Source organism: Linepithema humile, chromosome 3 (genome assembly GCF_040581485.1).
Source record: "Linepithema humile isolate Giens D197 chromosome 3, Lhum_UNIL_v1.0, whole genome shotgun sequence".
In the NCBI taxonomy this organism is placed as follows: domain Eukaryota; kingdom Metazoa; phylum Arthropoda; class Insecta; order Hymenoptera; family Formicidae; genus Linepithema; species Linepithema humile.
Window position 1 is genome coordinate 10,619,452 of NC_090130.1, and position 24,076 is coordinate 10,643,527.

The window sequence follows — 24,076 nt, forward strand, 5'->3', positions numbered from 1 at the left end:
GTCACTCTAATGTCCTATCTTTGTATCTCATTCACGTCGAATTTTATTCTGATAAAGATAGCATATATCATGCCAGTGAAACGCACACGTTTAAAGATAACCATTTTAGACGAACTGAATACTTGAAAACAACATGTTTTTAAAAGTATAGCGAAAGTATTTTCACAGAAAGTTTGGCAAAAATTTTCGTTAGTATGCCACCATCAGCAATCTATTCGGAATTCTGAGAGATCAAGGATAGTTTGAATGTTACAGTTTCTGATATTTGAATGAAATAGTCAATTCAATATTTACGAGAGAAAGAGATATGTTACACGAGAGGAAAATTCGAAACGACGGTGACGAGAAGTGAGCCGACGTCGAATAGAATTCGCACGCGAGTCAAACGAGAAGAGCCGACTATCAAAGGAGTGAATTTCAAATTAACGAGCGCTTTCGCATTTAAATGTCAGACAGCTATTTCCAAAAGAAACGTCTTTCCTAACAGAGAAAGAAAGAGAGAAGAGGAGGAGGAGGGAGAGAGAGAGAGAGAGAGGGAGAGAGAGAGAGAGGGAGAGAGAGAGAGAGAGAGAGAGAGAGAGAGAGAGAGAGAGAGAGAGAGAGAAAGAGAGAGAGAGAGAGAGAGAGGCTTCGTAAAGTGGCGCGATCGCAAGACGACGAACGGCGAGAGAGACCCGGCGCACAATGCATCCCCCATTAAAACAATTTGAAAGACGGCGCACTCAGCCGCGCCTCGTCGTCTATGCGAAATAAATTCAAAGAAGAGAACATTGGGCTGCCCCTGTGCTTTCTCGCCTCTCCTACCCCCGCAAAAAAAGACACGCTGAACGGAAGGCCGGATACGAGGAGAAAGCGAAGGAAAGTGTCTACTAGAAATGGTAATAATAAAATCTAGAAGGGTCGGCACGACGACGGACATGACTACGACGCTGAAGAAGCTGTGGATCGACGATCGGTGCAGCGCCAAGGGTGGCAGGGGGGTGAAGCAGTCTGGGGTTGGTAGACAGTGGCGCGAGGACAGAGTATTTTAACTTTTTAAGGGGGTGTGCGCGGCAGTACAGAGTAGGAGCTGGAGAGAGCAGTTCACTCGAACGGTTTGGTTGGCCTGTCTGCTGGGGGTGGCTCGGAGGAGGGAAAGCCGGGGGTTAGTCTAGACGGGAGACCCCCGACTTCCACCCTCTCTCCGGCAGCGGAGCAACGCCGTCTGCACCAACATCGCCGCCGCCACCGCCGCCGCCGCCGCCGCCGCCGCCGCCGCCGCTATACACCACTCAGACTGTGAGCAGACAGATTGCGAGTACAGTGTCGTAGCGAGAGACTCGCCAACGATGCCCTTGGCCAAATAAATTTTCGCCGCAGGTTTGATCGACGGATAAAAAACAAGAGCTCCGTTATTTGTGCAACACGTCATTGTACACTTAACCTTATATGCCTAACGTTTCAACTGATGCTCATAATTTATTGAAGAAAACAATAGTATATTCTGTATATTATATATATTACAATATGTATGTGTACATATACGTATATACTACATGAATTGACCTCACGCCTATAATATATAGAATATATATTTTATTTGCATAGAAATATGCATATATATATATATGCACAATCCTTTTATTTCCCATACAGCACAGAACATTGCAGTTACATTGCAGCAATGTTACAATCTTGCAAGTTGCAATGTAATATTGTTGAGACATTATTGCAACATGTAATTGTAATAGTTCATGAGAATGTGACAGCAACATTCCAACAACATTGCAATAGCAATATTCGGTAATCGCTGGTTCGTTCGTTTACCGCTACGCGACGTGCGTTGGAAAATCTATCTCGCATTTAAGTTTTAGTCATGATGATTATATGAAACTTGCAAAGAGTGGCTAGTAAGATTAAAGACATAGTAATTATTTTTATCAGTTTAATTTTTCTGATACGACCTCAACGCAGGGAATTCAGATATTGAACTGATTGTTCAAAAATCGGACAGATAAATGTCCGAATAAATAAAAATATATGCAACATTATTCTAAGATTGCAATAACAATGCATTATTGCAAATTCATTACATTGCAATATTACTGTAATATTTCGTTACAATCTTCCTAAAAGCGAACAGTTTAACGTTGCTGCAATCCCACAGCAATGATGCAACAACATTTTGCAGTAAATTTGCAATATTGCAACATTGCGATGAAAGATTGATGCAATGTGTATGCAATCTTTGTGTGCTGTATGGGTTGTATAATTGTTAATTAATAATTAATTCAGAAGCATCGCTGATGTATCGAAATTTCTTCTTCTCCCCAAATCGTCCATAAATTTGCTTGGGAGACGCAAATTGAAACATCACGATGTGACCAAATCAGCAGCCTCGCGCGAAATCAAAAGCGGAATCCAGAGCCAAGTCCATCGAAGACAGGGTAGAGACGTATTAAAATGCCGGGCACGTAGAGATGTAGCTTTGATCTCGCAAGTGACTGTCCGTCGTTTCGCGTATCAAAATTTTCTAAGCAGAAATCGTTCGCGGAACTGCAGAAATGGAATATAGAATGGCGCGCGAAGGAGGGGGATGCACCAGAACGGAACTCTCGGGGATGGACGACACGGAACGACGCGTGGAATGTAATTGTTCGGCTGTCCAAGTATGCGCACGGAGGCACCGACAAAGACATTTTTGGCGCGATCTCCGTTTGTTCGCGTGTATCGCGTCGAAACGTAAACCATCGCCGGGGTGTTACTCTTGATTTCAATCGGAGATTTATGATTGCAGCGACATCATAAGACAGTTCATATCGCACGAGTGTTCTCTTCACGTCAAATGTATAAACGATGGAATATCTTGTACATATATTGTCATTCATACATAATATTAGATATGTTTTCGCGATATTAAAGAACTCGGTAATAAGTATTGTTAAAAAGTTTCACATGGTTGGGCAGTTCGGATCTTTCGAACGGAAGGTACGTTCGAACAGTCCAAACTGTTGTTTTTTACACGGCGCGTTAATCCGGATTGTGCATTTTCGACACATACGTGGATAGTACAATACGCGGCGATGTCGGACGTGCGTGCAATCGTAAACTCAAGCTAAGTGGGTCTCGCATCTAGACTAAACAGTGTAACATCTGCTTACAGTTTTTCTGCCTGTTTTTCGCGATATTATTAAGACCAAGGCAATTCGCGACTATTTTCCATTACTTTGACTACGCAAAAATAATAATATTCTGCAGCTATGAAAAATTAAAAAGTAAAAAAAGACAATATCTACTTGCCTCGTGAATGACAAAAATTATATAAATAAAAATAATAGTTATACAAATGTTAACATATATCTCCAAGATTATAACAAAGTTATACTTCAATAAGAGAAACAAAATCAATTTTCTACAAACTTAAACGATCTTAAATTAGAATGAAGCGAAATTATGCGAAATTGTGCAGTACAATGCATCTTTGCGAACATGATGGTGTTTTAGTTTCGTGCTGAATGATACAGCCGAAAAGTTGGGAATCAACCAAAAGATTGTCGCATCATGGTTATAACACCGGGGACACCGCCAGGACATATCGTCGCGTTGCTTACATACCTACATGGTAAGCTAAGAATGGAAACTATTTTAAAAACGTGCATCTCGGTCGGCGACTAAATTTAATTGCAAAACGAAGATTCGTTTCTCTCGTGCTTCCTTCACTTTGTACGCTCTTCTCGCGTCTTCAGCTTCTCGTTTCACGTAATCCACATCTTCCGCTCACCAGTCAACTCTCGCCTCGAGGTCATCAGATTCAATCGTTTTGATTAAATGTAATAATGATAAATAAATGTCTGTTTTTATTAAATGACTATCATATTGATTTATTTACACATATATCAATGTATATTTTTAGATCTCCTAGGCTTCTAGATTTTCATACGTAAAAATAGATGGATACGTTCTGCCGAATATAGTTGAGTTTCAAAATTCTCACATCAACATGTTCGTATGGTCAATAATTCCTAAATAAAAGCTCAATTATTTTTTCATAAAACTGATTAAAGTCAACCTCTTCGGCAAATTCACGCTCTAGAATTAAGTAGAATTCAAAAGAGAAGCAAAATAATGTCAAGAGATTCTTCATATGAGATTCTTCATATTTATCGATATAACTAGAAAATACTATTAAAACGTATACTTTAATTACTTCATTTTCACCATCCCCGTTTCCTCGTTAACAAGAAATTATAAAACATTCATTGCTTTTGTAATATGTAGTAGTTTAGTCTGCTCGTATAAGTGCCGCAACCTCTATTTTCTGTGATCACGACACAAGGAATGTTTTCACTCTTTTGAACGCGCGCGGTCACTCTTCTTCACTCCAACCATTCCCTATTTTCTGCTTTATATTCTTTTTCTATGATTCTTATTCCCCATCATCTGTATGTCTGTTTCAAGCAAACGTCTTACGTAAATTTCACTGGCGATATCATTCACGTAATTAAGACACTTTTTGTATTCGTCGGGAATGAACGTAAATGGAATCGCGTACATTGGCTGCTGATAATTCATATGACAACCTCGAGAGACACGAATCCTATTCTGCTTGGACGCGTACTTGATCGTGAACAACGCGGGAAAGAGCAGTTGAAGAAAGATAACTTCTATTATAATTAATCCTGTCAAGTTGTGAAGTTTAAATTGTAAACTCTCTCAGAGTTTTTCCTATTTTAAAAAAATATTGAAGTAGAAATGAGATATTTTTATTTCACAATTTTGTTGCGCCTAGAAAGCAAACTAAACAAATAATAATGAACAAATATAATAAATCCTTTAAGAAGGAAAATTTGACAATATTGTTTTTTACGTTAACAATCTGTTGGTCGGTTTCGCGTCGGTTTAACGCGCAATTCTTTGGAGTGTTTGTCATTTATTACAGTGTTGTCCATCATTTGTTATTGGCATTTACAGCCCTTTTTACATCCAGTTTTCGAATGATGTCGAGGTCAATTAATGTCGTACGCATTCCAGCTTCACGTATCGATAATTTCGCGACAAAAGTTGGTTGCGCGTTTGCCGGACTTTAAAAGAAAAAGCACGGGACCAAAGATGCCTTAAGGGGCCAGCCAATCGAGCTTTACGAGCACAGACTGCGATCGTCATAAACACTTGCAACTACCGCTTGTCACGTATTCGATTGTTATAGCTCTCGTTGACGGCTGAAGAAGCCAAACGAGGCATTGAATCTGGATCGAGCTTTATTTGCCCGTCTGGCGCGCGGACGCGCATGCATGGCATGTATGTGAAAAAATACGTGCCAGACAGGGTGACCAATGTCCCGAGACAATGTAAGCAAGATAAGTATTGAGAAATATTGATTGATCTTTGCAGATATACAAATAACAATAGAACGGTCGCAACAAAAAATGTTCAAAATTTATAGCGATGTTGTTAAAATGGAAAGATGAATATCTAAAACAATTTAAAAAACGAATTCTTTGACGAGTGGAAAAATATCTTGTCCCGAACCGAGTTATGAATATTAAGGAATAAAGTACAAAATACAAACTTTGGAATAAAATATAAAATAAAGCAAAGAAATAGGAAATTCGAAAAAAACGTATTGCTTGTGCGATTTTTGTAATTTTCTATCATTCTAAAAGGATTTGCATCTTTCTCTCTTCATACATATATAATAACACAACAATCATAAAATTATCATATAAAATGAGATATTTGTGCGTGTGAGAGAGAAATCCGTGTCTCCTCTCTTTCACCGTTTATTCATCTGTCTGTAGATTGAAGAAATGTTGGATTATGCGGTCGTAATACAGCAGACTTCGCGTGTTGCCATCTAACAACACATGACCGAAACGCAGGTCGCCGCCGATTCACATGCACGCGGGCCAGAGGGAGCCGAAACGTTGCTTGCTCGTCGCCGCAGCTCTGCGCCGCACCGTCGTTTCGGATTGAGGTGGAGGGGGCGTCTAGACGCAACGTCACGCGAATGCCTAGCTCCGTCCCCTCGGCACCAGCTAGCCGCGGCCCCATGGCCCGCCGCCGTCGGTTCGCGTACTCTACTTCTCTTCGTCATCGCCCTTCTCCGTCAAGCGTCCGATTTCACTCGCTTGCTCTCTCGCGCAGATAATCGCGCCGTCTCTCTCGGCCCCGTCCCGTCGCTTCGTCTTCGGTCTTGCTTCCTTCGCCACCTCTTTCGGTGTGTGTCCCCGAAGCCCCCGGACTCTTTCTCCCTTTCTGTTTCTCTCGCCCTTTCCGCCTCTCTCCACAGTTCTACACCGGGTGTTTTGTACCTACCTACCTTCTCTCCTCCTCGCGCGCATACAGACAAACACACACACACACACACACACACACACACACTCTCTCTCTCCCTCCCTCTCCCTCTCTCTCTCTCCATCTCTCTTCGTTCTCTCCTTCACCATTCCCGGTGTCAGCCGCCGTCTCGATGCTGCACTCCGATGACGGTCGCAGTCAAACGCACCCGAAGAGAACGGCGAAGCGAAGGGAAGAAGGAGGCGAGGGTGACTCCGGCTTTTTAGTTAGGAATTGTTGCCGGTTGCCCCGCGTACCGTACAAGCTGAGACGATGCTTGTGTATTCCGATATACGTACGTCAAAGAGAGAGGGGGAGAGGAGAGAGAAAGAGAGAGAGAGAAAGAGCAACGCGATATAGGCAGCGGGATAAAACTGTCGAGATTGTGCGCTCGTAAACGACGAGGGGCGACGGCGGCGGTGACGCAGCGAAAGGGGGACGAAATGGAGTGGTATAGTCATGTGGCCCGAACAAAGACGGCCTTACCTATCTCGTGGAGAGAGTGTTATATCGGCGGGTATCGGACGACACGACGCGAGAGGACACGTCAAAGTGACCGCGAATTGAATTTTCCTCGAGGGCGCGTATAATTCCGACTTTGCCGCTCTTACAGTATCTCTTCCCTGCCAACCTCCCTCTTCCACTACAATCGATGACACTCTCTCTCTCTCTCTCTCTCTCTCTCTCTCTCTCTCTCTCTCTCTCTCTCTCTCTCTCTCTCTCTCTCTCTCTCTCTCTCTCTCTCTCTCTCTCTCTCTCTCTCTCTCTCTCTCTCTCTCTCTCTCTCTCTCTCTCTCTCTCTCTCTCTCTCTCTCTCTCTCTCTCTCTCTCTCTCTCTCTCTCTCTCTCTCTCTCTCTCTCTCTCTCTCTCTCTCTCTCTCTCTCTCTCTCTCTCTCTCTCTCTCTCTCTCTCTCTCTCTCTCTCTCTCTCTCTCTCTCTCTCTCTCTCTCTCTCTCTCTCTCTCTCTCTCTCTCTCTCTCTCTCTCTCTCTCTCTCTCTCTCTCTCTCTCTCTCTCTCTCTCTCTCTCTCTCTCTCTCTCTCTCTCTCTCTCTCTCTCTCTCTCTCTCTCTCTCTCTCTCTCTCTCTCTCTCTCTCTCTCTCTCTCTCTCTCTCTCTCTCTCTCTCTCTCTCTCTCTCTCTCTCTCTCTCTCTCTCTCTCTCTCTCTCTCTCTCTCTCTCTCTCTCTCTCTCTCTCTCTCTCTCTCTCTCTCTCTCTCTCTCTCTCTCTCTCTCTCTCTCTCTCTCTCTCTCTCTCTCTCTCTCTCTCTCTCTCTCTCTCTCTCTCTCTCTCTCTCTCTCTCTCTCTCTCTCTCTCTCTCTCTCTCTCTCTCTCTCTCTCTCTCTCTCTCTCTCTCTCTCTCTCTCTCTCTCTCTCTCTCTCTCTCTCTCTCTCTCTCTCTCTCTCTCTCTCTCTCTCTCTCTCTCTCTCTCTCTCTCTCTCTCTCTCTCTCTCTCTCTCTCTCTCTCTCTCTCTCTCTCTCTCTCTCTCTCTCTCTCTCTCTCTCTCTCTCTCTCTCTCTCTCTCTCTCTCTCTCTCTCTCTCTCTCTCTCTCTCTCTCTCTCTCTCTCTCTCTCTCTCTCTCTCTCTCTCTCTCTCTCTCTCTCTCTCTCTCTCTCTCTCTCTCTCTCTCTCTCCGCACAATCCTCATCAATCCCTTCAGAATGCAGACTTACGCACTTTATTCGTATTTCTCGCCATGTATAATAGATCCCGATAAATAACTATCGCGTGACAGTACTCGATTGAAGCGAAACAAAGTCGATGAGGGAAGTTTGCGTCGAGGAGGGAAGTTTGCCATTGCTCACATTCATCGGAACAAATTTTGATTCCTTTATTTTAACATGTGTGATATTTAGAGCAAAACTGGTATCGAAATTTGCTGCTCGTAAATTTTTTTTTTATTTGCTGAGTTTGCATCAATGTTTATTCATGCATTCACAAAGGCAAATTTCTTGTCGCGTTTCACTCAATTCATCACATTCCGCTGCACGGATTTATGTCTGAACAGTTGCGATCGACTTTCATCAACCGCATATTATCCGATTTTCGCATTTCAGTCATATATAATCTAGATACAAACTATGTATACATATAGCTATGTGTAAATGCGGCACACCTCCTATTTAGATCCATGAGTTGACTCACGCGTGACTATTTTTAGCTACGGCGTGTTTTCGTTCTCGCGTGCGTGCGTGCGTGCGTGCTTGCGTGTTTCGTTTTTAAGCGTGCGTGTGTGCGTGCATGCGTTTTCATTTTTGAGCATGCGTGCGTGCATGCGTGTGTGTTTTTGTTTTTGAGCGTGCGTGCGTGCGTGCATGTTTTCGTTATTAAGCGTGCGTGCGTGTTTTTGTTCTTGAGCGTGTGTGCGTGCGAGTTTTCATTTTTGAGCATGCGTGCGTGCATGCGTGTGTGTTTTTGTTTTTGAGCGTGCGTGCGTGCGTGCATGTTTTCGTTATTAAGCGTGCGTGCGTGTTTTCGTTCTTGAGCGTGCGTGCGTGCGTGCGTGCGTGCGTGTTTTTATTTTTGAGCGTGCATGCGTGCGTGTTTTCGTTCTTGAGCGTGCGTGCGTGCATGCGTGCGTGTTTTTATTTTTGAGCGTGCGTGCGTGCGTGCGTGTTTTTGTTTTTGAGCGTGCGTGCGTGCGTGCGTGCATGTTTCGTTCTTGAGCATGCGTGCGTCCTCGCGTATTTTTGTGCGGACGGTCGCGTATGTACCGCTACATTACATCATACGACATACAAACGAAAGGATTTAGAGACACTCAAAATCAAAAGTCTATCCGACATTCGATTAGCGAAAAATAGCATTCGTTAAAAATAAAAATTTGTTGTTTGAACAAAAATACATTTCGAGATCTAAATAGTTATTATAAAATTATTGAAAAAAATTTTTGCAATTGCGACGAATTATAATTTTTTTAAATATTTTTAAATATTCTATTATATATTTAGAGAAAAACGAAATTATTTCGATCGGACTTATTTTTTTATAGCGTACACATTGTTCTCAATAAGAGTATACTTACAAACTTGACAGAATTAAAATAAAATTATACGTATAAAAAAGAAAAATGTATAGTAAGTAGGCTTTTAGAATTACGAAATATAAGTTTTGCAGTATCTGAGTGTAAAAATTCGGCTTTAAAAAGTTCTTTGATCCCATATAATAATAAAAAAATTGTAAATAATCCCAAATCACTATTTTTATCGTTTTTTATCTTCAATCGCCAATTAGAATGACACCCTATTAATGAACGCCCAACTAGTTTGCATTTCGTCTTGTTTCTCGCTGTTTCGTAGAACAAACTCGCAGGGTGCTTGTTGAATGCACAATTTGCACGCATTTCCTTGGTCGCATATCGTTCATATATGCGTCCTATTTCCGTGCTTTTCGATAAGCTTCGGTCGGTACGGCACAGCTCGTCGGCGTCGCCATCATGCCCATCCATTGATCTTCCGCGCGAATAAACCCAACAAAACGATCTCACCATGACGATGACGAGAACGCGAGCCACCAAATCCTTGCGCGGTAAAACACGCAGGACTTGTAATGGAAGTAGTAACGCATGACCATCGCGCGCGCATACACGGGGGAAATGGGTTTTTTATCGATCACTAACCTACGACAACCATCTGGCTCCGCCGTGCCGTCGAAGCCAGCCTGCCCGCCGGCGTTACCATTGGCTACGTACATAACGGCTCACCTCGATATCAAAGTCAACAGTCAAGAGCTCTGATGCTGACAAATCGTACATAGACATTGAGAGGGGAAACAAAGGCCGCATATTCTCAACGCATATTTAGTACTAAACGTATCCGCCTGTCTCCGATTCCTGTCTCGTTTTGACATTCGGCGCTCTTGTGGATTAGTCGTACTCGAAGCTCGACCAAAATCGACCAAATGCTAAGTGGAAGGGAAAATTTCGGATAAAGGCACAGATTCTTTTTGGCACACATTCGCCATTATATATGTATATCGTTGTAATTTGCACCTTATATTGACATTAATTTTTTTTTTTTTTGTGCTGAACGATACTGAGCAAGAAAAGCTCAAGTCAAACAATGCGAAAGAATATTCTCTTTATATCGGAAAAAAATCATCTTTTCTCTCACAATCAGTGATGTTCAATCATGCATATTATATTAATCTTTGTTTACAATCTTTACGAGCTTTGTAGAATTCATTAAATTGGTTACAGATGTTAACAAGTGTTGATCGCCGTCACTGACCTTGTCACGGCGCAGACGAGTCTTTCGTCGTCGCATCGCGATAGCACCCTAGTTACGTTTGAGACCTACCCCAATCAAACGCGAGACTAACTAAACGAACTGCGCTGCCTGCACTGGCACGGTAATTGTCTTGAGTCACGCGACGGGAAGAAAGCAAGGCTCCGAAAAGCGCAAGAAAACCTGTCGCATGCGTTCTACCAATCATTCGTCATATGCTACGAAATCTTTGTAGAGAAAGAGAAAAGTTTTCAGCATGATTATCTCTCGCGCCGAGCTATTGAGCTAATGTTACTTAATGTAATAACCATATCATTCTGTACCGAGCATGCGGATAGTCTTGCCATTATTGGAACATTGACAGACAAATCGTAAGATCAAATCATAAGATCAAATTGTAAGATTAGTTCTTATTTCTCGGCAAATGTACGTTTCCAAAATTTGATAGAGCTGGCCTATTTTCTGTTTTGGACTATTCTATTCTGGATTATTTTCACGTGTTTCATACAACATCATATATCATAGATGATTTGCCTAAAACTTTGCATTGCTATGCACTGCTAAACTTTGCTTTGCACTGCTAAACGGAACGAATCAACACATTGTACAAATGTTTCATCTACCTAACATACGAATGAATACGGAATTGAAATATTTCGAATCAACTTTTTTGAATGTTTATCATAATTTACAAAATTTATTGGACATTAGAATTACATACCCTTAAATAATTTATATTTTATGCTGAATATAAATTGTTGTAGAACTTTTCTGTACAAGATAAAAGTACTAACAAATAAAAATTCGTTATTTTTACTCAAATTTTCTGCGAAATTCTAAAACTCAAATTTTCAGACAAATTTATTATTAGAACATTGTTAGACTGTTAATAGCGCAGCACTGGTATAATAAAGTCCTGGATGAAAATGTTTATTCAATGTCATTATTAAAGAAACAAATGTTTGATAATTTACTCTTTATTTTACATTTTACGAAGCTAACGTGTATGTGTATGCAATTATTTGAAACAAGTGCCACCTTATTAAGTTTCTTTCTCAATAACTATCAGGTGGTTGTACAGATTGTACAGATACAATCTTTAATTTGATGTGCTCTATAGGATTTTAGAAGAGTGCGAGCGCATTTGGAGTAACGTTGGAAAAAAGCGGACTCTGTGATTCAACAACGACGACGACAACGGTGGCGGCAGCGGCGGCGACGGCGGCGGCGTCGCCATCCCATCGATGGATTTCCAGCCGGGGCGGATATAGTCTGCACGAGTCGCCCGGCGTAGTGCATCTGGCCGTTCGGTATACAATATAACGCTACCATGTCACGGGAACTATAGTCGCTGGCTAGACTGCACCCCCACATCCCCGCAAAACCGAGGAGAGAAGATCGACGCGGAAAGAGAAAGAGAGAGATCGTAGGTACTGGCGGGGAATGGCGAAGGGGACGAGAGCGACGGCGACGGGTTAGGCAAAGTGGGTGGGCGGGTGGTTGGTCGAGTTGGTTGGTTGGTTGGTTGGTTGGTTGGTTGGTTGGTTGGTTTCAGACGGGCCCCACGAGGGAGAGCGAGCGGAACGTGGGTGCAAACGTGCTCGACGGAAACGGTGGGAAGCGGGAAAAGAGGAGGACAGGGTGACTGTGAGAGGTAAAGGGAGGGGGAGAGAGAGAGGGAGGGAGAGAGAGAGAGAGAGAGAGAGAGAGAGAGAGAGAGAGAGAGAGAGAGAGAGAGAGCAGCGGGGGCGAGAACTCAGCCTGTTCGTAGTAGGGGGGCTGGCTAGACACCGCTCAGACGGTCCAGGGGGTCGCAGGGGATAATTTCTACAGTGGCGTCGACAAGCAGCGCGATATGCGAGACACATTTCACGACATTTCGATGAAAATCAGCGCGAGCATGTGCAGCGATGTGCCGATGCCGACCTCCCGGAATCGTTGTTTGCACCTGTACCAGCCTTCGTCAACGCACGTGTTCCAATTAGATATGCGAGGCACAAATGCATGACCGGTGTGCATCGGACGTTTGTCCAGGTGATTATTGCAGTGCACTGCAAGAAACTTGGCATTTCAAGTCTCGAATAATGTTTTAAAGCCGCACGATAAAATATATTTGCGAGTATTGTTTCTTCTTTCAATGCACTTTTTCTTAATGCATCCCGATCCATCAAAACCATTTAACAATATATCTACATGTAACTACTTAAATAATATACGATACAATATAATACATTATATATATAATATTCACCGATCTCTTTTAAATAAATGTTTAATAACAATGCTGCCATAAAATAAGATATGCTAAGAATGTTCTTAAACCAACGATTGACATTATTCAGCATGCTTAGATGTAATATAATGCGTCACGTAAACTTGTTTTTATGCACCAAAATTCATGGTACATTACGCCAATGCATCGGCATAAAGCAGGGATGCGGCAAACTGTTTTTTATCAACTGATGATAGAGAATTCGCACTTGAACCGGGCCGAGCTGGGTCGTGATCCAGGTCGAAACAAAAGTACTCTAGATGAGGAGAGAGAGACACCTGTCACTTCCATAATTTTCTCATAAGAATGTCGCGCGCGAGCCATTTGTATTTTCTCATCGACGGTGCTTTCGTACCAAGAAGCCTTTTTTTATCTTTAAATTATTTCAATGTTAGTAATTCAATATGTATTTTGCAGCTGAAACGACGTATGCATAGCAAACAAAATTTTAGGATTTTCCATTATTTTAATAGAAACATTTATTTGTAAAATTAAAAATATTTCTTCTATTTTTATGATTATATTTGAAAAAGAAATAAACGACAAGTATCTTAGATTTTTATTACCACAATTTTTCTCATTTTATTTTATATTGTTAGATTATGGCATTAGAGAAAAAGATTTATAACATATGTAAAATTTATAAAATTGCTAGTCACGTTCTAGATATATATTGAAAGAATACTTTACGTACAAATTTTTCTGAGATAAGATTATTTGCGTTTGCTATGAAAAGCCCGCCGACATTTTCCAAGGAGAGATCTTTTCGAAATTGATTAAAAAGACTGTAATTAAAAAGATACTCAATAGTATCAATAGCGCCGCGGTGCTCGATACAAATATGAAGGGCAACGGGCGCCGCAAAAATAAGCGAAATCCGTGTTGCGTCTATCTTTCGTCCGGTGTTCTCCGGAAACATGACTGCCGATCTCCCGGAAGCGAATACGCGGTAGCGATCGGTCGGCCGTTGGGGCAGAATACGGGGACAGGTGGCTGACCGGCGTTTGCGAGTGGGCAGGAAGAAAGACATCGGGACCCTGATGCCCCGAAGGAATAGTAAGAGAAACACGAAACAGGGGAGGAGAGAAGAGGGATGGGAGAGAAAGAGAGGGAGGACAGGAGTTACGGTTTCGTGGTCGTTCCGTGCGTGTAACGTAATTTCCCGCAGCATCGCCGTCTGTCCATCCATTCGTTTGTCTGTTCACGACGACGCGACGCATCGCGACGCCCCTCGCGCCACGTCGCAACGGGGTATATGCACATGCCGTTTACGCCATTGTTCCGACTTACCCTGCACCCTCCTTCCCCCCCCCCTCCCTTGCCCCTTTCCTTCTCGCATACGAAATCGAACATTCCCGCACTTCCTCCGTCGGGACATAACGCGATCTAGCTCGGACGAGACGGCATCTCCAAGTGGCACGCTCTTCGGAGCGTCTAGACGCCTTACATCGCGACATATAGCGCGCGCTCGTCTCGTCTCGTCTCGTCTCGTCTCGTCTTCACCCATGAATCCCGCTGGTATCGAGATTCCCTGCGTTACGTCCCGACAATAGTTCACTCGGAGAATGAAAAGTCACCCTCGGTGACTTGGAGTGAGCAGGCGATCGAGGACGTTGAAAATTTAGCGCGTTCGATAAAATACGTGTAAATTGTAATAGCTGTCTCTTTACTGTAATCTCGTCTAATCGTTTAATTTATGCAAACAAGTATTTTTCAGTATTATTGTGAATGATGAAGGTTGTGGATGTATTTTATACCTGCTTTTATATCTGCATTGCTTTTTTATGTAACATTATGTTAAAGTGGATACCTTTCATTATTATTCAAAACGTTAATTTTGGTAGATAGCCCTTTACGATTTTAGACTCCACAATTCCCATGAATTATAAATGAACGCTTTTCCTCGAGACGGTCGCATCGATCCATTTTCGAGAACAAGGCACCTTGACGGCGATTAAGGACGTTGCGACCTTGCACTCCCGGCGATGAATATATATGGATAATGTGATTATATCTACGAAAGGGAAACAGTATATGATACGTGTAAGATCGACTTCTTATTGTTTTTTAATCGATATCAGCGAGATAATATCGCTGAAAGAAGAAAAGAATTCATTTTTTGCGAACACTAGACAGAAAAGTAAACATCAACGTCGCAAAATTAATTATTATTTAAATAATTCTGAGATACGTAATTCGTTTTCAATCAATTAATTTGGATAGTTGAATAATTTCTAAATTTACATATTTTTTTTAGAACAATGCAAGAAAACTGCGCAATTTTACGGTATACATACTATAATATTCAAATATTACTCATTTAGAGATAACTTCTCAGTGTCATGTGTGTGAGACCAAGTTACTCCAAGTATATTTATATCCTCGTAATGTCCGCTATCAATTCAACTTTCAGAGGACCTTGGAACTCATAGTAATATTCCAAGAATTCAGCATTCATATCCAATAAGATAAAACTTAATGGAGCGCTTTCTCAGCGATAAACGATAGAGAATGGCAAGTTAAAACGTTAATTAAAGGCCGTTAGAATTGCAAGTAACTAGATGATTGGACTGTGAGAGGAATAATGATAGCAGAGAGGAGGAGAAAACCTCACGAGAGATTCTCAATACGAAGCAACGGTGAAACGAAAGACAAAAATGTCAACAGGCATAACCATTGTGGCTGTGACTGCAGCGAAGATGTCTGATGTCTGGCGCGGGTGAATTGCACTAGGCGGAAAACGTGTTACGCGCGCGCGAGAGAGTGACGAACGTGGTAGACACGCACACACACACACACACACACACGCACACTTGGCGATTGTGTAGGATGGTTCCGAGAATTCTGGATTGCTTTTATTCGTGTCATTTTGTCTTTCTTTCATCGATGGATTTCGCATTTCGCCTCTGCAGCGGACATTCCTGCGGCTTTTACCGCTTTGATCCACCTTTTTCCGGAATTTCACCACGTACACGCGGCACTACGCTTCGACGATTAGAATTAAAGTGCGATTTAAACACTTTTTTCCCGTCCAGGTCAAAAGCTGAAACGATCGTCCGAACTCAACGAACCAACTGCGACATCACATGTCATTACTGAAGTAAAATTTTTTAATTTTTTTTTTCTTTTAATACATACTTAGCGTTATCTACATGCGATGTAAGTATACATTATATTGACGGAAAAATAATGATTGTTGAATAAATCTTAAAAATTCTTTATTCTAAAAACGATTAAAAATTCATAATTGTTTCTAAAGCGTTGAAACAAAAAGTAAATAACCTTTGAAATTATCGTAATTGCAATAACTTTTCGAAAACTTCATCTTATTGATAAAATTAATTTCGAAGAAGTTTATTGCAAAAATGAATAGGTACGATCTGTGCCGTGCATGAATGACGCGCATATGTAAGCGTGTTTCGTGTACACTTTTCAAGATACGACAAAATCTCAAAGCAAAATCGCAATGCAAAGTCTAGGTGCATTTGAGCAATAGGCTCGGCAAATAAGACTTATGCTGCGATGTCACGTCTATCAAAATTCCATTTACATTTATCTATAATATTACACGTATGCGTAGCACGAAGATCATGGCAAATCTCTTTCCGAGATTCTCCTTCCATCATACACATGCGCGATAAAAAAAATATTAGTATTTCGTCATAAATTTCCGATACTTTTTGCTATTTTAAGATCTCATGCGATTTCTCGTACATTTTTGCAGACAGACGGTAGCCTTACTCGGACGTCACGCGCGAAGGCATCGAGCGTCGCGCGATAAAAGTCGTGCGTGATAAGACGATGTTTTCGTCGAATTAAATACGCACGCGTCGAGAAAAGAGTGTGAATTATTTACACTCATCGCCTGATTTTGTTATGTCTAATTTGTCTTATCAGATGTTGTGTGTGTGTGTGTGTAAAGTGCACACACATGTAATTTGCAATGAACCATTAAATTCTTCTTGGATACTTTTCGTTTTGCCGTGAGTAATATAATATTAACTTTTTGACTATGTTGAATAAAATAACACTATGCGAGGGATCTACGAGAAAATATTTACTTTTGAATTTTCTAATACGTCTAAAAATTACTTCTAGTAATATTTTCCAGCAATATTCCAGTGTATTTTCTAGTAATCTAAATAATAATTACTTCTAGTAATATTTTCCAGCAATATTCTAGTTTATTTTCTAGTAATTTAAATAATAATTACTTCTAGTAATATTTTTCAGCAATATTCCAGTGTATTTTCTAGTAATTTAAATAATATTTCTAGTAATTTAAATAATAATTACTTCTAGTAATATTTTCCAGCAATATTCCAGTGTATTTTCTAGTAATTTAAATAATCATTACTTCCATAGTTTTAAGTGGCAGAAATAGTATAATACATTAAATACATATGCAGCGAATATAGCAAAACAACAGCAATATATTTACAGAAGAATACAATACGCATTTCGATATATGCTTTCTTGAGAAACCATTTATATTTTCTTAGAAATACATAATGCGTATTATGAGTGTGCATGCACGGATATCCAACGTGATAAATTTTCTTTCAGTTTTTTTTATTCATACTATCTTCTTTTTATTGTATAATAAAATTTGTTAGCAATATGTTACAATGTTTCGCGTAATATAATTCGAATGTGTTTTTTTGATGTCTCAAATATGTCCTGAGCTTAAGGGGATTTATCTACGAATAATTTTTGCAGATGCGAACTACCGTATCTCTCGAAATGTCGGTGTATAATGCATAATCGGTATAAGTCGACCGAGATCGGATCTCTTGGTCATCTTTCTCAGATTAAACAGCCTGTAAAGGAAGACCGACGTAAGCTCATTGTTTCACGGTCGAAATAAGAAAGTAGTAATGAGCAACATATGGAGAAAGTGGTTTATTTATCGCGAAAACTATTGAAATTTTTACAACTGTTATTTTTACTATATCGCATGTATCTTTCTTCGCATCGTGCCATGTTTTTTTGGATTTTAATGTAGACTTTTATATGCGTCATATACTATGTAACTCTTTCGATAGATTTTGCATAACTTTTTCTACATACTACATAATGCACATATTTGGATAAATAATATCAGAGAATGATGATACTCCTGTTGTGCAGATTTCTCGAAAACATTCCGCGATCTGTATTCTTAATTCACCCGTTTATGTAGCGTTGTGTTGACAAAACTTGTGATTATTTTCTATGTTGAATGCCGAGGAAAAAACAAAAAAATATACAAAATAGAATAATATATTGAAAAATATACAAAATATATAATAATATTTAAAGAAAAATTGAATTAATACAGTACAGTACAATAATTTGCTCGCAACAATCGTGCGAATACCTGTGTGCTTTGTGATTTGACCGCCATATTTAACGCCCTCTTATAAATTGTTCAAAACAGAAAATACCGAAGCAACACAATATCTCTCGGCGATGATGCCGCGCGACCACTTCAATGGTACCGATAAATACAAAGTTTGCGGGAGCAACGACGGCGACAATGGTGGCGGCGGCTCGCGCTCTCGGTTTCATCGTGGTATCTCGAACGGCTTAATGGTGCCGTTAACTGCCGTATTATTTAACGTGAATTTATGCATTGGAGTCGACCGATTAAAATGCCACCACGGTTAGGGGAAGAACAGTAGCTGCTGTGCCGCTGTGCGTTCGAAAGAGGAGAGGAGAGGACGCAGACGTTGGTCGCCGTATCTCGTGCTCTTAATCCCTCGTTATAGCCCGCTCTGATAAACAGTCACGGCCGACAGAACGGCGGCGTAAAGGATCGTCGCCGGTAAAAAATACGGGAAACGATTACGACGGCGTTACCTCGGCGTTACATCGGCGACGTATGAGCCCTGTCGTGATCCGACTTAATGCGCATATATTTTGTTTCCGACGACAGTTATGCCGGGACTAAGAATGTCAGTGTCCGTACACTGTGAATGTTTGGTTTCTTTGACGGATCGCGTGAAAAAATTCGTCATTCATGCGACGTAAAGCTGCAATCGCACTCGATGCGACATAAACATTGATATCATGTTGCAGCATTGCTCAACGATCAGAAATTCCAAATATACCTATATAGAAGTACTTGTAAATCTTTTACAAGTTATCTCTCCCTTCCTTCAACGCAATTTTTTCCGCGTAACGTCTGTGTAGCGAGAAGCTCTTGTTAAAAAAATGCAATACAGCCATATTAAAGCTAAAAAATTGAATAATTCTAAGATATCTGTCATACAAACTATATTATTATGTTGCTAGTAGTATAGTTAGACCGATTATAAGCCTGGGGCAATGAGGGTGGTGCGGGGGAGGAGGGGTATCAGGTTACACAAGTCAACAATTGCAAAATGCAAAGTCAGCAGTTTTCATGGTGGTGGGGAATGACCGAAGAGTACAGATGCTTTTTTTGCAAAATTAGCAGAAGTGGGGGGGGGGGTATCAGGTTACACAGGTCCACAATAACAAAATGCAAAATCAGCGGGGAGAGGGAAGGGGGGGGGGGAGGTAAAAAAATTCAGCATCATCAAGAGAATGATCAGAGAGCACAGATGCTTTTTTTGCAAAGTTGTAAATTTCTTAAAATGCCGCCGCAAAATGGCGTTAAAAATGCTGACGCAATATTTTCATCGAAAATCATGGCAACATTTCAAGAAATAAGCATTTAAAAAAATTTGCAACCTTGCAAAAAAGCATCGATGCTCTTCGGTCATTTCCTTGCTGATGCTGAATTTTTTATCCCTCCTCCCCCCCCCCCTTCCGCATGAAACAAATTGATTTTGCATTTTGCTATTGTGGACTTGTGTAACCTGATATCCCCCACTTCTGCTGATACTGTTGCTACATACAAACACAAAATGTGTGATATTTCTTACAGAAAATGAAAATTATTTATAAAATTGTTTAAATTAAAGTATTAGGCCACATTGCGTTATTTCAAAGATGCCAAGTATAAGTAAGTAAAAGAAATATCAGATAATTTCTTTTATAATAAAAACGAAAAATGCTTTAGAAATCAATTTTTTGTTTTCTTCGTAATACAGCAATCCTTTGAAATGTGAAGAGCGTGGAAATTGCAAACGATGTCTAAGTTTCTTATTACCTGAAGATTGCGGAAGTGTGTGTGCAGAAATCACATTCAAGGGTCGGGAGTTTTCCAGAAACGCGACGAAGGAGAGAGATCCCTGGCACGCGGAGAAACGGAATAATTCTATGCGCTCGCGATGCATACGCAAATGGCTGTTAGCGGGGGAGGGCGGGGGGGGAGTGTCGGAGGGAGATAGAGAGAGGAGAGAGAGAGGGGAGGGAAATAGAACGATGAGACGAGAGGATAGATAAAGATGGCAATCGGGGAACGGTCCCGTGCATCATCCACGTCACGATCGCTGCCAATAGGATCTTGGATATCAGGTGATGCTATTGGGGATTTGCATCTCCTGGCCGCACCGAATGCACAAGAGAGGTGAGAAGGTTCTCATCCCCGAGTTGGCTGGCGCGACGAGAATGATAGGAAATCCGGTTGCACTGTATATATAGGTGAGTAAGGAGGACACGGACAGTGTGCACATAGGGTGCTTCTAAATTAAGCCATACCGGTTAAGTGTAATCCTTTATCGATTTAAATAACCGATTCTTCTTTCGAAATTTCTATTCAAACCCCAATTATCATGACATTTCCCCGATAGAGTGAAATCTTTTGAACTCATTGCTGTACGAGTAAAGTGGAAAACAGCCAAGTCTTGAGGATTATTCCTCTATGGATCTTGTCATTTTAATGACGTTTATTCATAAAGAGACGTATCAAAGTATTTAAGTCTCAAAGCTTAACAAACTTTATGCCAATACTAAAGATTATCGCTCAAATTTTGGATACGAAGAAGACTTGGCGAAGAAATAGCTCGCCGAGCTTGAACGGTATTTAATTTGAGACTACCCTGTAGATTGTGGCGGGCGCGAGAAAGAGACGCGGCTAGATAGCTAGATAGTGGAAACGGGAGAAACGAAGAGAAACGGACATGGTCGATGTGTAACCCGGCTGGCTGGCTGGCTGGCTGGCTGACTGGCTGGCTGGCTGGCTGGCTGGCTGGCTGGCTGGCTGGCTGGCTGGCTGGCTGGCTGGCTGGCTGGTTGGCTGGCTGGTTCGGCTGACTGGATCAACCGGGGACCGTCTAGCTTGCGTCTACTCCGCCGCACAAGCCAGCCCGGCATTATCTATACGTCTAGACACCCCTGCGCCACCGAGAGAAGACCATAGCGGTTTGGCGCTCCGCTTGTAATTTACAGTGCGCCCCGTCGTGTCTCTACACCCACGAATTCCCTCTCTCCTTCTCTCCGTCACTCTCTGCTTCCCTTTGCCTCTTTCGCGTTCCTGACGGTGACTAAGATTGTGCTTACATGTTCGTGCACTTAAGTTTTTCCACACGTCTTCTTTACCTTTCTCTATTTTTTAACGTCTCTTCATTTGTCTGCTATCCAATACTGGCTTAAATGTGACTGTGAGATCGAAAATTCATCGACATTATCGTAATTTTTGTTGCCAAATAAAAAGATCGTTTTTCTGATAAGAGGATTTGTTGGAAACGCGATAAAGACGAAATAGTTGCATTCAATGACACGATGCTTCAACTAATATTTCATAGATTTACGGTTATTGTGCTTTCGTCACCAGTCATTTGTATCAAAATAAAATCGGTGGAAATCTCACATGTGACTACTTGTTCAGTTATTTCTCTTCCCACAACTAAATTTTTATGTAGCTATTCTATAGTTGTTAGAGAAAAAGCTGTTTTAATCCTGCCACTAAATAAAAACAAACTCCGCTCAAAGTACGAAATATGCGTCTGCGGCTTGAAAAGCGAAGCAAAGTTTTCAATCGATTTCCGCTAAATAAGAGACGCGATAACCGCTTTAATTTAAAATCGTCAGTATCGCATTCGCATTCGTATTCGCATTCTAATTCATTCTGACAGTCGAAATAGTAATAAATCGCGTGGAGACCACATACTGTGCTATTTTTTTCAAGATTTTTATTATGTATAACTGAACAGATTAATTGATACAAATTTATCGTAATTTTCTGATATATCGCACAGTTTCTTGCGATGATCCTTTTACAAATTTAACCAAACAAATGATGAATTGCAAAAAAAGAAACGGATATAATTAGAAGTCTACATATATACTATTTTACTTGTAAAGATTCACTCATTTGAGTGTGTATAGATATATACAATCATATACCTTGTATCAATACAAAAGTGTAAAAAATATATGTAAAGACGGTTGAAAAATTCGAATGTCGTTTAAGGCTGTGTTCCGAAATTCACTGCCAGTACTGAAAATCTACAATATACGTAACGTAAATTACAGATTTCCAGTACTGGCGGTCAATTTCGGAACGCAGCCTAAATATCTTAAATGTAAACTATAATAACAATAGAAAAATCCTATTTACTCTGGATACGAATCGAGAATTTCAATATTACCGCGCGATAGCTATAGTAACAACCTAACGTATCGAACAAACCGCGTGTATACTTTGGTCAGATTCGTTACTCACGATTATATTAGTCGTGCGAAAAAATATTGAAATGTCTGAAGAAAAACAAATTAAGGAGAGTAAAAAAGTGACTGTGTGTGAGATTCCTGTAAAATGTGATAACTTTAAAAGCGAAGTGGCTGTTGATAATATTCGGTAATACATTTACATATTGTAATTATAACATATATATATTTTAATTCCAATTCAGAACATTCAGAACATTAATAAACTTATTTTTATTTCCGGATACATCAACAAATCAATTATTTTATTATTTCAGCAAAGAAGTAAACTTTCTCGAAAGCATGTCGCAACAATCTTGGCCGCACAAGTACAAATATCTAACTGGGCAATTTTTTAGCGAGGTATATTTTAAAAGTTTCGCTTGACCCGAGTACACGGTAGAAAAAAAAGCGTACAAACTATTAATGAATTTCAATATGTCCGCCCTGTCACTGACCGTAGGTGTTAGCGGTAGAATGCAAAAGAGTGGGATTTCCGGTGGATACTTTTGAACGTGACCTGCCGGAAGACACGATCGAACGTTCACCGATTCTTTTGAAACCTTCACCGGCCTTCCCCAAAACGACATTCGCCGAGATTGGACATCGCTCGTCTCGCGCGGAATATAATTTAGAATTTGCTGGCCGTTTATACATCTCGCCAAAGTGGACGATCGAGCCTTCCACGGATTCTCCGGAATTACGCGTCACACAACAAAAATTTATTTTTTTGGGTTGATAATTTTAACCATTTGCATACATAATGTGTCAATACGTATCTAAAAATGAATATAATACCTCCTAAAAATAAACAAACACATACACATCACACATATCAGTACAATATTCTTACCTGGTGGTGATGATTAATTATTGCACTTTGGCGAGAAGATAATCTGAAAACGAATTGATGAATCTTCAACGATTTCAAGCGAGGCAAGAACGAAACAAAATGGCTGATATTATAAACACAATATATATTACAATTAGCGTTTTCGAGTGAACGGATTTTACTATTTTACTATAAATTCAAATCTTTTATTGGCAGAGACAATGCAATGACGTCATTAATCAACCTTGAGTCGATCAAAATCCGTTCACTCGAAAATGATTGTACATAGTATTTAAAATGTTACGTAGATATTTGACATTTTACGCGAAACATTTGCAATAATGTTTTGTATTCATGAATTACAATCAATATATTATGATAAATACGAATAAATGCACAAAATGGCAAAATATTGGTGACAAGTATGAAGCAGTTTAAATGCGACTCTGTAATTGCCACAATACGTTCTGAAATTAATTTTTGTTCGAAATTATCAAAGAACTTGCAATTTTCCAAATGCGTCAACATAATCCAAAATAGCAAAGCAATAGTAATTACTCTATGTAGAAATAACGTTGAATGGTGTACATACCTATGACAATTATTATGCATCAGAGGCTTGATTTTTCAATTAAAAAAAAAAGTATGTGTGTAATCAATCAGAAACTCAGTGTAGGCGAAAAAATGTTCATATTAAGCTTCTGATTATGCGCATATGTTTTTCTTGCGGATAAATTGGAGAATAGACCCCCAGTACTTTCGATGTGCTTCGGAGAGGAAATAACTTAACCTAACCTCTAACATTTGAAAATAATTTCAATGCGACTTTGTGTGTACAAAATTCGAGTTTCTAATATTAGAATTGCGGTTATG

General features: G+C 40.4%; 1 pseudogene; it reads left to right on the top strand.

Moving 5' to 3' along the window:
* Nucleotides 1-875: 875 nt before the first annotated feature.
* On the top strand, nt 876-23,552 carry LOC105674686 (uncharacterized; annotated as a pseudogene).
* The last annotated feature ends 524 nt before the right edge of the window (nt 23,553-24,076 follow it).